Here is a 12404-nt window from a genome sequence, read left to right on the forward strand (position 1 = left end):
CCGGGCCCATAGGATAGCGATTATGAGCGGGATCCTACCTCCGTCTAATCACACACAGATGCACACACACACACACAAATAGACACCTATGAACTACTGTGTCTGTAACACAGAGCAAAGTTCTGAGAATGTGAAATCTATTTAATAATTCAGTCATAATGCAGAAAAAGCAGGTGAAGGTATGACGCCTCTAAAATGCAAAAATCCAGTTCTTGCAAGAGACATTCTTAGTTATCTGTGACCTCTGCAAAACAGTTAGGCTAGCTGTAGAGTTAGTATGACAGGTAAATATACAGTTATAGTAGTTAGTATACACAGCAGTTACATAGTAGCCTGCATAGGATAAAGTTAGAATAGTATTTATAACTCTTATTTTATTTTATTATTTCTCTTTTTTTATTTACTGTTTCATTTTTTAATGCTTCCTGTTATTTGAGCTTGTTTGTTATTGTTGTTTCCTTTTGATTACTATTCCTTCCTTTTGTTAGTGTTAATTGACATTTTACAAAAAATAGACATGTTCATTGCAAAATGTTTACATACAAATAAACTGTTATGTTTTGAATGAATTGCATTTTTTTAAATTAAATTCGAAATCAATTAAAAAGGTTAACAAAATGCTTACTTGTGTTCTCTTTCTAACATGTCCGACAATGTTCAGGTTGGATTGTAATCATAATGCCAAAAACTTTAATGTAAAATAATGCATGAAATCATTATTTTTAACAAAAAAAAATCTAAAACCTATAAAAAAAGTACTCTTTAGAATGTATAGTAATATATATCAAGTCCACTACTTAATATGAGTAAGCAATTATGTCTAAAAACAATAAGGGAATTCACAAACCTCTCTATAGATTCCTTGCAATACGTGGCTGCACCATGCACTTACGTTTATCTTTCTTTTTGCTCTGACCAGGTGGCGCTAAAAAATCTTCAAAAAATGAATTTTCAAATGTATTTGAAAGCCTAGTCTCTGTTTTAATCTGAAATACAAACATTAATTTAAAAATAATTGTGAAAAATTTGAAAAAAAAAAAAGAGTACTATTTTCAATAAGAAAGATTGTTCATAACTATTGCATAAATATTCAACAATAATACCTTAACATTTTCTCAAAATAAAAAATAAAAATTATTATTGAATAAAAATATGTTCCATTGATTTTACTGGGGGGCAATCAGAATCAGTATTCCACAGCGCCGTGTCTAATGTAAAACATGATCTGCTGGGTTCCAATGTTCTGCTGTTTTAGCATTAAGTCATAATATATTGAAGTTATTTTAATGTGATTTAATGAATTCGGTTTATAGAGAAAAACAGAAATATGACTTTTTAAACGTGTTACAATTTGTTGATTTATAACATATAACTCAACACTTCTACAGCATGTTGAATGATGCATAGGAGTAATATTCATTTATCGATTATACACACACCTTATCTCACAACAACTATTTATTACAAATATTTTTTTTTTTTTTTTTTCTATTATTAAAGTTTAATGCATACAAAGTAGATGCATTTTTTTTCAGCATTATCCACTCACAAAACTGCAGTACTTGCTGTGATGATGCTGAGGGCTGTGAAATCACTGATGGTCATTTATGGCTTATATTTAGGATGCATTTGATTGTCCACCGCAGCATTTTGTGCATTAAAAGGTAAGAGCAGACATTTGACTTCAGGTTTGGTGTAAGTGACTTATTGAAATGTACACACAACACAAAAAAAATTGTCTGAAAGTTTTTTTATTGCTATTAGCAAGGCCAAAATACAAAACAAATTTTCAAAAAGGCATAAGTTGTTAATACAAAAAAAGAACACTTGGGTGAAACATAAAACCCCAAGATTTGACATATCAATAACAATAGCACTCAACTTTGTTTCTTGTTCAAATTTGTTGAACTGAGGCAAGTGGGTGTCATTGGGGACATATCTTCTTTTGTTTGACTCCTCCTCCACATCATCATAATCTGTTATTAAAATATAAAAAAATCCATGTCAAATGTTGTAATTGGAATGAATATTTTTGAAAAGTATAAAAAGCTGGGAAAAGTAGTCAAAAATCATTACAATATTGTCATGGTCCCATCAGAGGGAGACGGGAAACGATGGAGTATGACTTACACAAACTTGTGACTTTAATTAAAGGCAAACCAAAGGAGAGTGAACACAACATAGGGTAGCGCAGGATTAACACACATGGGTTGACATTTAACAGCAGACAGCAAATGAATGCAGAATACACTTTAAATATACAGAAACAAATGGGACACCACCTGGGAACAATAAGAACTAAATGGGGAACACCTGGACTAAATGACATATGGACAGGAACAGGAAGGACCAAATTAAGGGCAAGGACAGCAACACATGGGGAGCAAAACACACACCAAACATGGACACAAAGTCTGATAAAATTAAACGAGTTAAATATAATGAGAACAAAAGGGTTACAGTAACTTACCCAACAGGTTTCTCACATCTTCACTGACACTCATCATCACAATCATCATACACCTCCTGAACTCTCTCTGATAAAAACATGTCATCTCATTTCAGGCATCCCTTTTACTTTAAGTGACTTGAACAAATGTCTAATACTCATCTAAATATGCAAAAGGGTGATAAAATGTAATTCAGCACATCTCACCTGTTACCCACGACGAGAGCTCGGTCTATTAATGATGACATCATCATAATCTCTGGTTGCGTCCACTACAAATACAAATTTGAGTCAAAATTAAATATATAAGCAAAAAAAATAAATAAATGTAATTGTAATTGTCACACTATAATGATCTTGATTTTAGAGTAATATTATTTTAAAAAGTTGATAAAATCATAAAACACCTTTTTTGATATCAGAGTTGTGTCCGCGTCGTCATGACATCATCATAATTACTCAGGTGTGTCTTCTACAGATTCACACATTCATCACACCACACACACATTCATTACATTCAGAAAAAATTGAAATATCTATCTTAAATATACTGTAATATTTTGATTTAAATGCTGTTGTAGGATAACAGAGAGACACCTGTCTCACGATTTGGTTTCAGTCCATCAGTGATGACATCATCATAGTATCCCGGTGTGATTTCCTTCACCATCTCTTCTGCATCAACACACAATATGTTTGGATACAAAAGTCAAAATATGTTTATTGGGTGCAGATCATGGAGACATTTATTTACCATTTGGTAGTGAGTCATGTGATCAATTAAAAAGGTCACTGACCTTTTAGGCCCACTGCCATTAGTGACATCATCATAATATGCAGTATTAAACTCTTTTGCTAAAAAAGGAGAGCAGACTGTTAATATACAAGTAAACAGCCTGAATTAAAATAGTTTTGAGTTATTAATCAAATACAATATGGACTTACTAGTTACAATTATTCGTTATAAAGGTTTTTTTTTTTTTGAGTAGAATGAATGTAATAAATATGTGCTTCAGCTCTCTAACCTGAGAGAAGCTCATCAGCATCTTCATACCCAGAATGCAGTTCTTCAGAGATAAGACTCCCTGTTAAAGAAAAGCAGAACAGTCAGAAACATGTTCATCATTACAAACAGACTGAATCCTCATTTCCTTTGGATCGTAAAGAAGACAAGACAACACAAAAATTAAATATTCACATTTAAAAAGTGTTATAGAGAGAAATCTCTGTTTTATTGGGCTTATTAGCAAACACACATGTACTGTATCCTCACATGAACCTATTCCTCAGTGCCTTCCAGAAAAACACACACACACACACACACCTGCACCTACACTTACAATTATATGAACACCTGCTTATGACCCTCTAAAAATATACACAGGAAGAGACGCTGACTAACACACACACACACACACACACACACACACACACACACATGCACCTGCAGGTTCTTGGTTTTTCTGTCAGGAATTCTGTGGTTTGAAGCAGGAGGTTTTAACAGGACTAATATAGATGAACATCAACCTGCCTGACAGACTCTTATTAATGGTATTAAATGAGGTTGATAGCTCATGTCTCACCCCTCTGAGTGAAGTGATTGTGTCCGTGCTGAATCTCCCCCATAAACGGCCTCAGACATCGATCCTGTGTCTCCCTCTTAGAGAGAGCTGTGAGTGTAGACAGACAAACCTGCTGTCAGTTCACAAACACATGATGACTGAATCACACACTGAATAAGACACAATATGACAGTCTCTGGATCTCTCTACCTCTCCTCATCACTCTGTTCTGCTGAATCAGTATAAGCAGTGGCACTAAGAGCAGTAAGAGCACAACTCCCAGCACAATCACAAGCACTGGGGGAGACGCTGGTAGAGGAGTTTGTGGAGGAGCAACTGATGTTGAGCGCACTGGAGGAGAAACTGGAGAAGAAGCTGATGTTGTTGTGGCAGGAGTAGTGGACACTGACACATCTGATAAATCTGTGAAAACAGACAAAAACACATTAATAATCATGCAAATGACTGATTAAACACTCAACTATTATAAGCACTAATATTATCAAGAAATTTTGCAGTGACCTTCACAGTTGAGTGTTAACAAGTTTTCTCTTGCGGTGAGCAGTCAGTGTTGTTATTCAGCGAGTGAGGACAGTCCCACAGGTGAATCTCATTCCCTCTGCACTCGACTTTGTTCATCCACACAACACCTTCACCAGCAACAAAGGTTGAATTCCCATCAGCCCTCAGTGCTGCTCCACAACCCAGCTGCCTGCAGACCACCTGAGCATCGCTGATGTCCCACTGATCATCACAGACTGAGCCCCACACAGTGTTATGATACACCTCCAGCCTCCCAGAGCACCGGCCCTCCTCTCCAATCAGTCTGAGACGAAGATGATCTAAAACACACACATCAGCACTGACCAGCTTCAGCACAGCATTGACAACAAAACACACACTGAACCAAGATGGCTTTAAATCTATGATTAGACTTCTTGTTCTTCTTTGAATGGACATATTATTTCAGTAATATATTTGGAAAAGAATGATTAAGTTAACTAAAGATATATTAAATATAATATTATATATATAGATATATATATATATATATATAACTTACTTGAACACTGTTTCTGGTGAGGAGATGGTGAAAAAAAACATGTCAGATGACTCCTAGGAGACTCCTGATTCTCGTCCTCTGAGATTAAAACATGAAGAGGACTGAACATTAGGATAACGGTGAAACAAATCCGTGTGAAAACATATCATTAAGCCTCACAAATCATTTTATACGCTTTCCATCTGCTAAGTTTAGCTTTTCTTAAACATTAGTTTACTCAAGAAATATAAACATTGTGTTTAAAGGAAACAGACTACTCAGACCATTTTACATCATTTAAATATCATCTCACTTGAGCAGGTGATTTTGGCCACTTCATCATTATTACAGTCATTCTTTCCCCAGAGAGAAGATGGACACTGCCACAGATATGAATCATGTGGTCGACACTTCACTTTATCCAGCCAGTTAGGAGCTGATTTCACTCTTGCTGTAGAATCAGACAAAACCCCAGATCTTCCACAGTTCAGCTCTTGACAGATCAGACTCGCTGTGTCTCCGTCCATCTGGTTCCAGCACACATTACCCCAGGATCCATTGTAGAAAACCTCCAGATTCCCTCGGTTAACCCTTATTTAACCTGATCTCTTTAAACTCTAGATGAAAATGAAAAGAAAAATACATTTTAAAATACAAAAATTGAAAAATCTGGGCATTATGAATATCTGAATGTGTTAAAAGGTTTATTTCTAAAACCTTTGTATTATAAGTATAACTTAAAAAACACAGCAGCATGTTTACCTGAGCACACGACTCCTACATCCTCCTTGTGCTGACAGTCATGTTTTCCCCAGCCTGGAGAAGAGCAGCTCCACAGGGACGTCTCATTCCCCTCACACTCCACCTCATCCAGCCATATGGGACCAGAACCAGGACCAAACCAGGCTGGTACCTGCTGGTTACTGAGGGCCACTCCCACACTGCAGCTGTCTGCACACCACATGAGCATCTTTAATATCCCAGGAGTCATCACACACTGTCCCCCCATGAGCCGCTGTGAAAAACCTCCAGCCTCCCTGCACAGTCTCCCCCAGAACCCACCAGCCTGATGGACCCCCGACCTGATATTCAGAGACAGAAAAAACACATTATTGATCACAAACAACTGAAGAATCTGCTCAGATGTTGTTCTTCTCACCGATGCAGGTGATTGACAGCTGTTGTGTGGAGCTGCAGTTGAGAGTTTGTGGAGAGCTGCCGTTCCCCAGATGAGCTTCACTCCCAGAGCACTGGAAGCCCGTCACACACTCATGACTGTGTTCAGGACTGGATGAAGAGGAGCCGTAGAAGTTCAGCACAGAGCCACAGCCCAGCTGTCTGCAGACCACAGAGGATTCAGTGAGACTCCAGGAGTCCAGCAGAACTCTCCTCCAGACCTGATGGATGAAAACTTCCACCTCCCCTCACACTGTCTCTCTCCAGACAACCGCACCAGACCATCATGAAGAGCCAGAGAGGAATCTGAGTGAAAATAAAATCTGACATTTTAATAAAATACTGCAAATGTGTTAAAGACCACTGAGGAAATTTTGCATTATAAACATGCTTTATATCATTATTACATTTTACATAATTAATTTCAAAAACTTAATCACACAAGCATTAATCAAAAGACTGAAATGTACATGTATTGGAAACAAATATTGTATATTGTACATGGCTGAGTTCTCTCAGAAGCATAATATTAGTAATCTTACAGTAATATGGACTCACTAGAGCAGATGACTCCTACATCTCGACTATGAGAACATTCAGCTCGACTCCATGAAGACATGGAACATTCTGAGAGTTTTCTTTCGTTCCCGTCACAATCAAACACATCAGTCCAGATTTCATCAGTTCCCTCTCCAAACCAGTCTGATCCCACAACAGACACAGCAATCCCACAATTCAGCTGTTTACAGAGGACACTGGCAGCTCTCATATCCCAGCATGCATCACACACTGTGCCCCATGTACTTAAGTACTGACGTTCAACTCGACCAGAACAGATGTCAGGACCATTGACCAGTCTGAGATCAGTGTAACCTGGATAGGAAATTAAAACTTATTTAAACAAGACATAACAGGATAGTTTAGAGGGAAGAACTGATTGTTTATTTTTATTGCTGTTGTTTTATTACCATTCATGATGCAAAACATGCTAATTAAAAATGTTGAACAATTGGATTTTAGTATATTTAGCGATTAAAATGTTGGATTTGATTTATTAACTGACAGAATAAACAGTGACATTTTACCAGAACATATCAGTCCCACATTGTTGTTTTGAGAGCACTTTGTGTCATTTGAAGTTGGACACAATCGTATGAGTAATTCATTTCCTCCACACTGAATCTCTTGTGTCCACATCTGAGTGTCTCCTTTACCAAAAGCAGCTGCTCCCAGCACCTGTACAGGAGCCCCACAGTCCAGCTCTCTACAAACAACCTCTGGGCATCCTGCTGGTCAAAGGCAGCGGCACACACTGTGTACCATGTGTTCCCATAAAGCACCTCTATCCTCCCAGAGCACAGGTGAGGTCCATCAGCAAGTCTTGTAAATCGTCCATAGTTTATGGTTTCTACATATTTGCATAATACATAAAACCAAATTAATAAGAGTCATGCTGAGTGAAGCTGTCTTACTGTGAATGTTACAAACAAACAACGACTGTGAGTGATTAAGTCTATCCTTCAATTGGATATTGCGAATAAATCCTGGGTCATTTCAGCATTACAATTTCACCATTACTCGTATCTTCATTGTTTATAACTAGTTCAGAAACAAATTGTATACAATTATTGTATATTTACGGTGCCTGTGAGAGGACATGGTCGGTTCACTTAGTTTTCTCTTGGCCACGAGTTTAATGCGTAAACAAACCTGCGTGACCACAGCAACCCGGGATTATCAGAGATGTATTCATTATAATATTTTATTTTGAATTAAGAAAATATTATACATTATTATAGAAAATATTTTATTATTAAATTATTATATTAACCATATGCCTTGGTGCTTGACGGGGCTATAACTACTTCAATTTGTAAATGAAAACACAACAGGCTCATTTATCATTCATCTGACAATTATGCCAATAAAGTTTTGACGTGATGTGATGATAAATGAGCGTGTTGTGTTTTCATTTACAAATGAATCTATTTATTCATTCATTATAACAATTATTCATTCTATTTATTATTTATTCATGATAAACTTCATTTGAATGATGACTATCACACGCAATAAAGTCCCGTAGCCAAGGCACATGGTTATTGTAATAATTGAATAATGAAATATGTTCTATAATAAATAATATAATAATTTCGTAATTCAATATAAAATATGAATGAATACTCTGATAATCCCGGGTTGCTATGGTCACGCAGGTTTGTTTACGCAAAAAAACCATGTCCACTAAAAAAACACGTATATACCGCAAACATAAAGAGAAGAAAGGTTGATAAGTGACTAAGTGAACCGACCATGTCCTCTCACGGGCACCGTATATATTGCATATGTTAAGAGAAGAAAGGTTGATAAGTGATTAAACAATGAGCTGCATAAAATCACTTACCTGAACATCTGACTCCAGCATCTCTACTATGATCAGCACAGAAGCTTGTATCATATTCACCCCATCCTACTGATCCACAGTCCTTCAGTGTAGACTCTGATCCTTTACACTGCACTTCATCCATCCAGATTTTTCCTGATCCAGGTCCAAAGTAAGAATATTTTGGTGCTTCTGCAGCCTCTCCACAGCTCAGCTCTCTACACACCACTGCAGCATCAGTCATATCCCAGTCATAACCACACACTGTTCCCCACTGACCCTCATGAAGAACCTCCACTCGACCAGCACAGCGACTGTCACCATTCACCAGCCTCACACTCACACTGTCTGTCCATGAGGGATACATCATAAAATAAGCATACAACAATAAAATATTATCCATATAGAAGTTATAAGAATAACATGTAAATCAATACAATATAGAATGTTTAAAAATATATATTGAATTTCATCTTTCCCTGAGTGTACTTACTAGCAGTGATAAGTGTAACCACTGAAGACAAAAAAATAAGTGTCAGACAGCTTTCCATCCCTTTGTTTGCCCCTCAGAAAACTAATTCATTCAGCACCAAAGTTTCTCCTCTGCTCCTCAAACACACTGAAGAAACTGGCTCCTGTCAGCCCCCTAAAGAGAGAGAGAGACTCACAGCTGCCAATGACACTCACTGTTACCTTATTAGACACAACAGAGGAAATCATCAAACACAATCATTGACAAATCAGAAAGCAGCATTTTTATTTTTCTCCATATATATCAGTAAAGTGTGAGCGCTGATGAGCGGGACTCCTCCTCCAGCGTGAAGAGACACTTCAGTGAGGACAGACTCGTGTCAGTCATAAGTCAGTGTGGAGATAAAGTCACACTAAACTTAAAACAGATTGATACAGAAACACTGCAGCTTATATTCAGCAGAACCTGAACCTGAACACAGCAGACACAAGCACTGATGACTGATTTCCGTAACTGCTCACTTCAGACACTTACTAAAACTTTACTTCACACAGAAAAAAATATATATTTGCTATAAATATAGCAAATATCCAAACAGAGGCCTATTCAGACAATCTGTAAATAAACATTGGTTTCTATACCAAATATATTAATTTGGCATTATATCAAAGACATTTGTAGGTGTAGATGGGTGTTTCATACTGCAATTCATAATTCATCCAGCAGGGGGAAGCAAAACACTTCTTATTGAAAAGAGGAGCAGGCAAGAGTTCTATGGAGGACCAAACCTTCAGAAATTAAAAATAAATAAATAAATAAATAAAATAACAAGAAAAACAAAAAGAAATAGATGACTTAATAAAAACAAATATAGTTCATGTGTAACAAAAATTACCCTCCTTTTTATATTTATGATTTTCTTTCCTTTATGTATTATATTATGTATTTATTTGTACATTTATTTTTATACTTTTTACCTTTTATTTACTTATTCTCTCATTTTTTTTTTATATTTAATTTATCTATGTATTAATTCAATTATCTAATTTTTAATGTATTTATGCGTTTATTTATTTTTTAAAATTTATTTATTACCAAATTAATAAATAACCAAATTTAACTATTAATACATTTATTTTTACTCTGGTTACTGACCTAACCTCTGTTCCCTGAAAACAAGTATAGGTCTCTGCAGGAAAGTAATGGGAGTTACCAGATCAGGGTGTTTTTAGACCATTATACCTTATTGACTGACGTCATAGTGATGGTAGGTTTAGGGGTGGGGTTAGGTAAGGGGGGTCATTTTGATTGCATGATTTAGAAACACCCAGCAGTTTGAAAACACCCATAAGGTCATAAACGCCCACTTTTGCTCTGCAGAGACATAAGTCTCCCTGAAAAGGGAAGGAGACGTTGTGTACAGCATAAGCTGATCGCTTTGGAGAAACACCTTTCTCCTCAAATACTGAAGCCTTATTCGCTAAACGACATTGCATCTCAGTGGCCAATGGTGCTCGAGCGCATGAAAAGGGGTCACACTGGGGAATGTGTACTTTCACGCTATGTTACTGTGAAGGGCGCTCAGCATAAGCAGAGACATAAAATAAACTCAGTGACACTTAATATTAATCACAATGTATGGTATAGCAACTGTACACAAATACACATAAGCAGCACATTCCAGACAACAGCTTCTAACCGGAGCTAGACATGCAGTTGTGGAGCTTACCGGAATTAGACAGCACAATGTCCTGAGGAACTGTGTGTAAGTTGGCTAGGCAGCAGCAGTTTTAGGGTATTATGTTCAAGTGGTGAATTAGATGTTTGGTGTTAGATTATGGCACATTGATACATATTCATAGTAACCTAACAGCATTAGCATTAGATGCTATGTGCAATGGAACAGACTCTGTGAAAGACAGACACAGGCCAATAACAGACCTTTCCACCACATAAATTCATAGACAAACCTTTCTCTGAATTAACATATATTTCTGTCTACTATTCACTTGAGACATGTGCAATCATGTATCCTTCATCTGTTCTTTTATAGAGTTTTGCCTATATATTTAAAATTGAATGAATGTTTTATTATTACTTAATTAATCATGATCACACAAATGCCGTGCTTCTCTATGAGCTCCAAATTACGTTTCCTATTTGTTCATTTACATTACACTTTTCTAACTCTGTGACGCATTAGTATTATCAGAATCTTGAAGATTCTTCTCTTGATCACCCAATCCCAGTTTCAAATGCAAAATAAAATGCTAGAGACAAAGGATACTAAAATTTCCCTCCAAAGATACCATTCCTCATCTCTTCACACTTTAAAGATCAGGGCAGTTATTTCAGATACTGAGAAGACAAGGAAGCTGAGAAGTCTTCTAAGGACCACTAAGTTTGTGCCAGGCTGCGGCCTTGTCTTTCCATTCAGCAAAGATCCTCAGATTTCAGCTGGTTCTCTCTCATCAAGACAACATCAAGACCAGCTGGAGCCTCAACAAACTGCATCAGGACACTTTTATTCAATTGGGCAAGACATGCAAGAATCAAACTTAGTCTCATTGTTTGATCCATTAATTATCCCCACCCCTTTTAAAGAAGGGAGTGTTACAACTAAGAAACTGATGGTTTGCTCAAGGCTGTTGATCTGCTGAATCTCAAACAATACTATAACTTCTTGCATTCCTGTACTCTGCAGCTCTCTTTCCATTGCTAAACTGTGCTTGTATGTGTTATATTAGTTTAAGTGTCTAGTGTAGTTAATAAAGTCTCGTGTGGATCACACTAAAGGTTAAATGTTGTTTTGCTCATAACTGAGTCCACACTCCCTAATCTCGCAGATTTTGGCTATATGCTCTGAGTAGTATCTTACATTAAGGACGTTATTTATTTCCCATACCCCGGAAATAAACATCTTAGAATTAATAAACAATTAACACCGGGAGTAACAGAATTACATTAGCTGATCCAAATAGTTATAATTAATTATAACAAGTTATGATTATAACAGTTAGGGGCCTCAGTGGCTGCATCTGTGTGGGCGAGGGCAGACAGAAGACACAAGTTCGACTCCATCGGCGATCCTACGTACAGGGGTATTTTTATAAACTGAATTTTTCCTTCTTATGTTTATAAAAAAAAAAAACAGTCCACATGAATACGCAAAAGCATGCTATGAAGCACTGTCAAGAGCATGCCAAGCCAACAGGTGGCAATGTAATCTCAACCATAAAGCCAACATCACAAACCAAAATCCCCAAAAACTTTCAATAAAACATAAAAAACAAAACATGCACAAAAATCAAAACCCAAAA

General features: G+C 36.7%; 1 long non-coding RNA gene and 1 pseudogene across 1 annotated transcript; both read right to left on the reverse strand.

The window, feature by feature from the left end:
• Positions 1–12404, reverse strand: part of LOC122139410 — a 48719-nt pseudogene that overhangs the window by 10076 nt on the left and 26239 nt on the right.
• On the reverse strand, positions 2908–3646 carry LOC122140153. The gene is made up of 3 exons (XR_006156853.1): positions 3475–3646; positions 3047–3124; positions 2908–2921 (listed from the first exon to the last, which is right to left on the reverse strand). It is a non-coding gene; the product is annotated as an uncharacterized LOC122140153 (long non-coding RNA).

This window comes from Cyprinus carpio, chromosome A4 (assembly GCF_018340385.1).
Source record: "Cyprinus carpio isolate SPL01 chromosome A4, ASM1834038v1, whole genome shotgun sequence".
Taxonomy (NCBI): domain Eukaryota; kingdom Metazoa; phylum Chordata; class Actinopteri; order Cypriniformes; family Cyprinidae; genus Cyprinus; species Cyprinus carpio.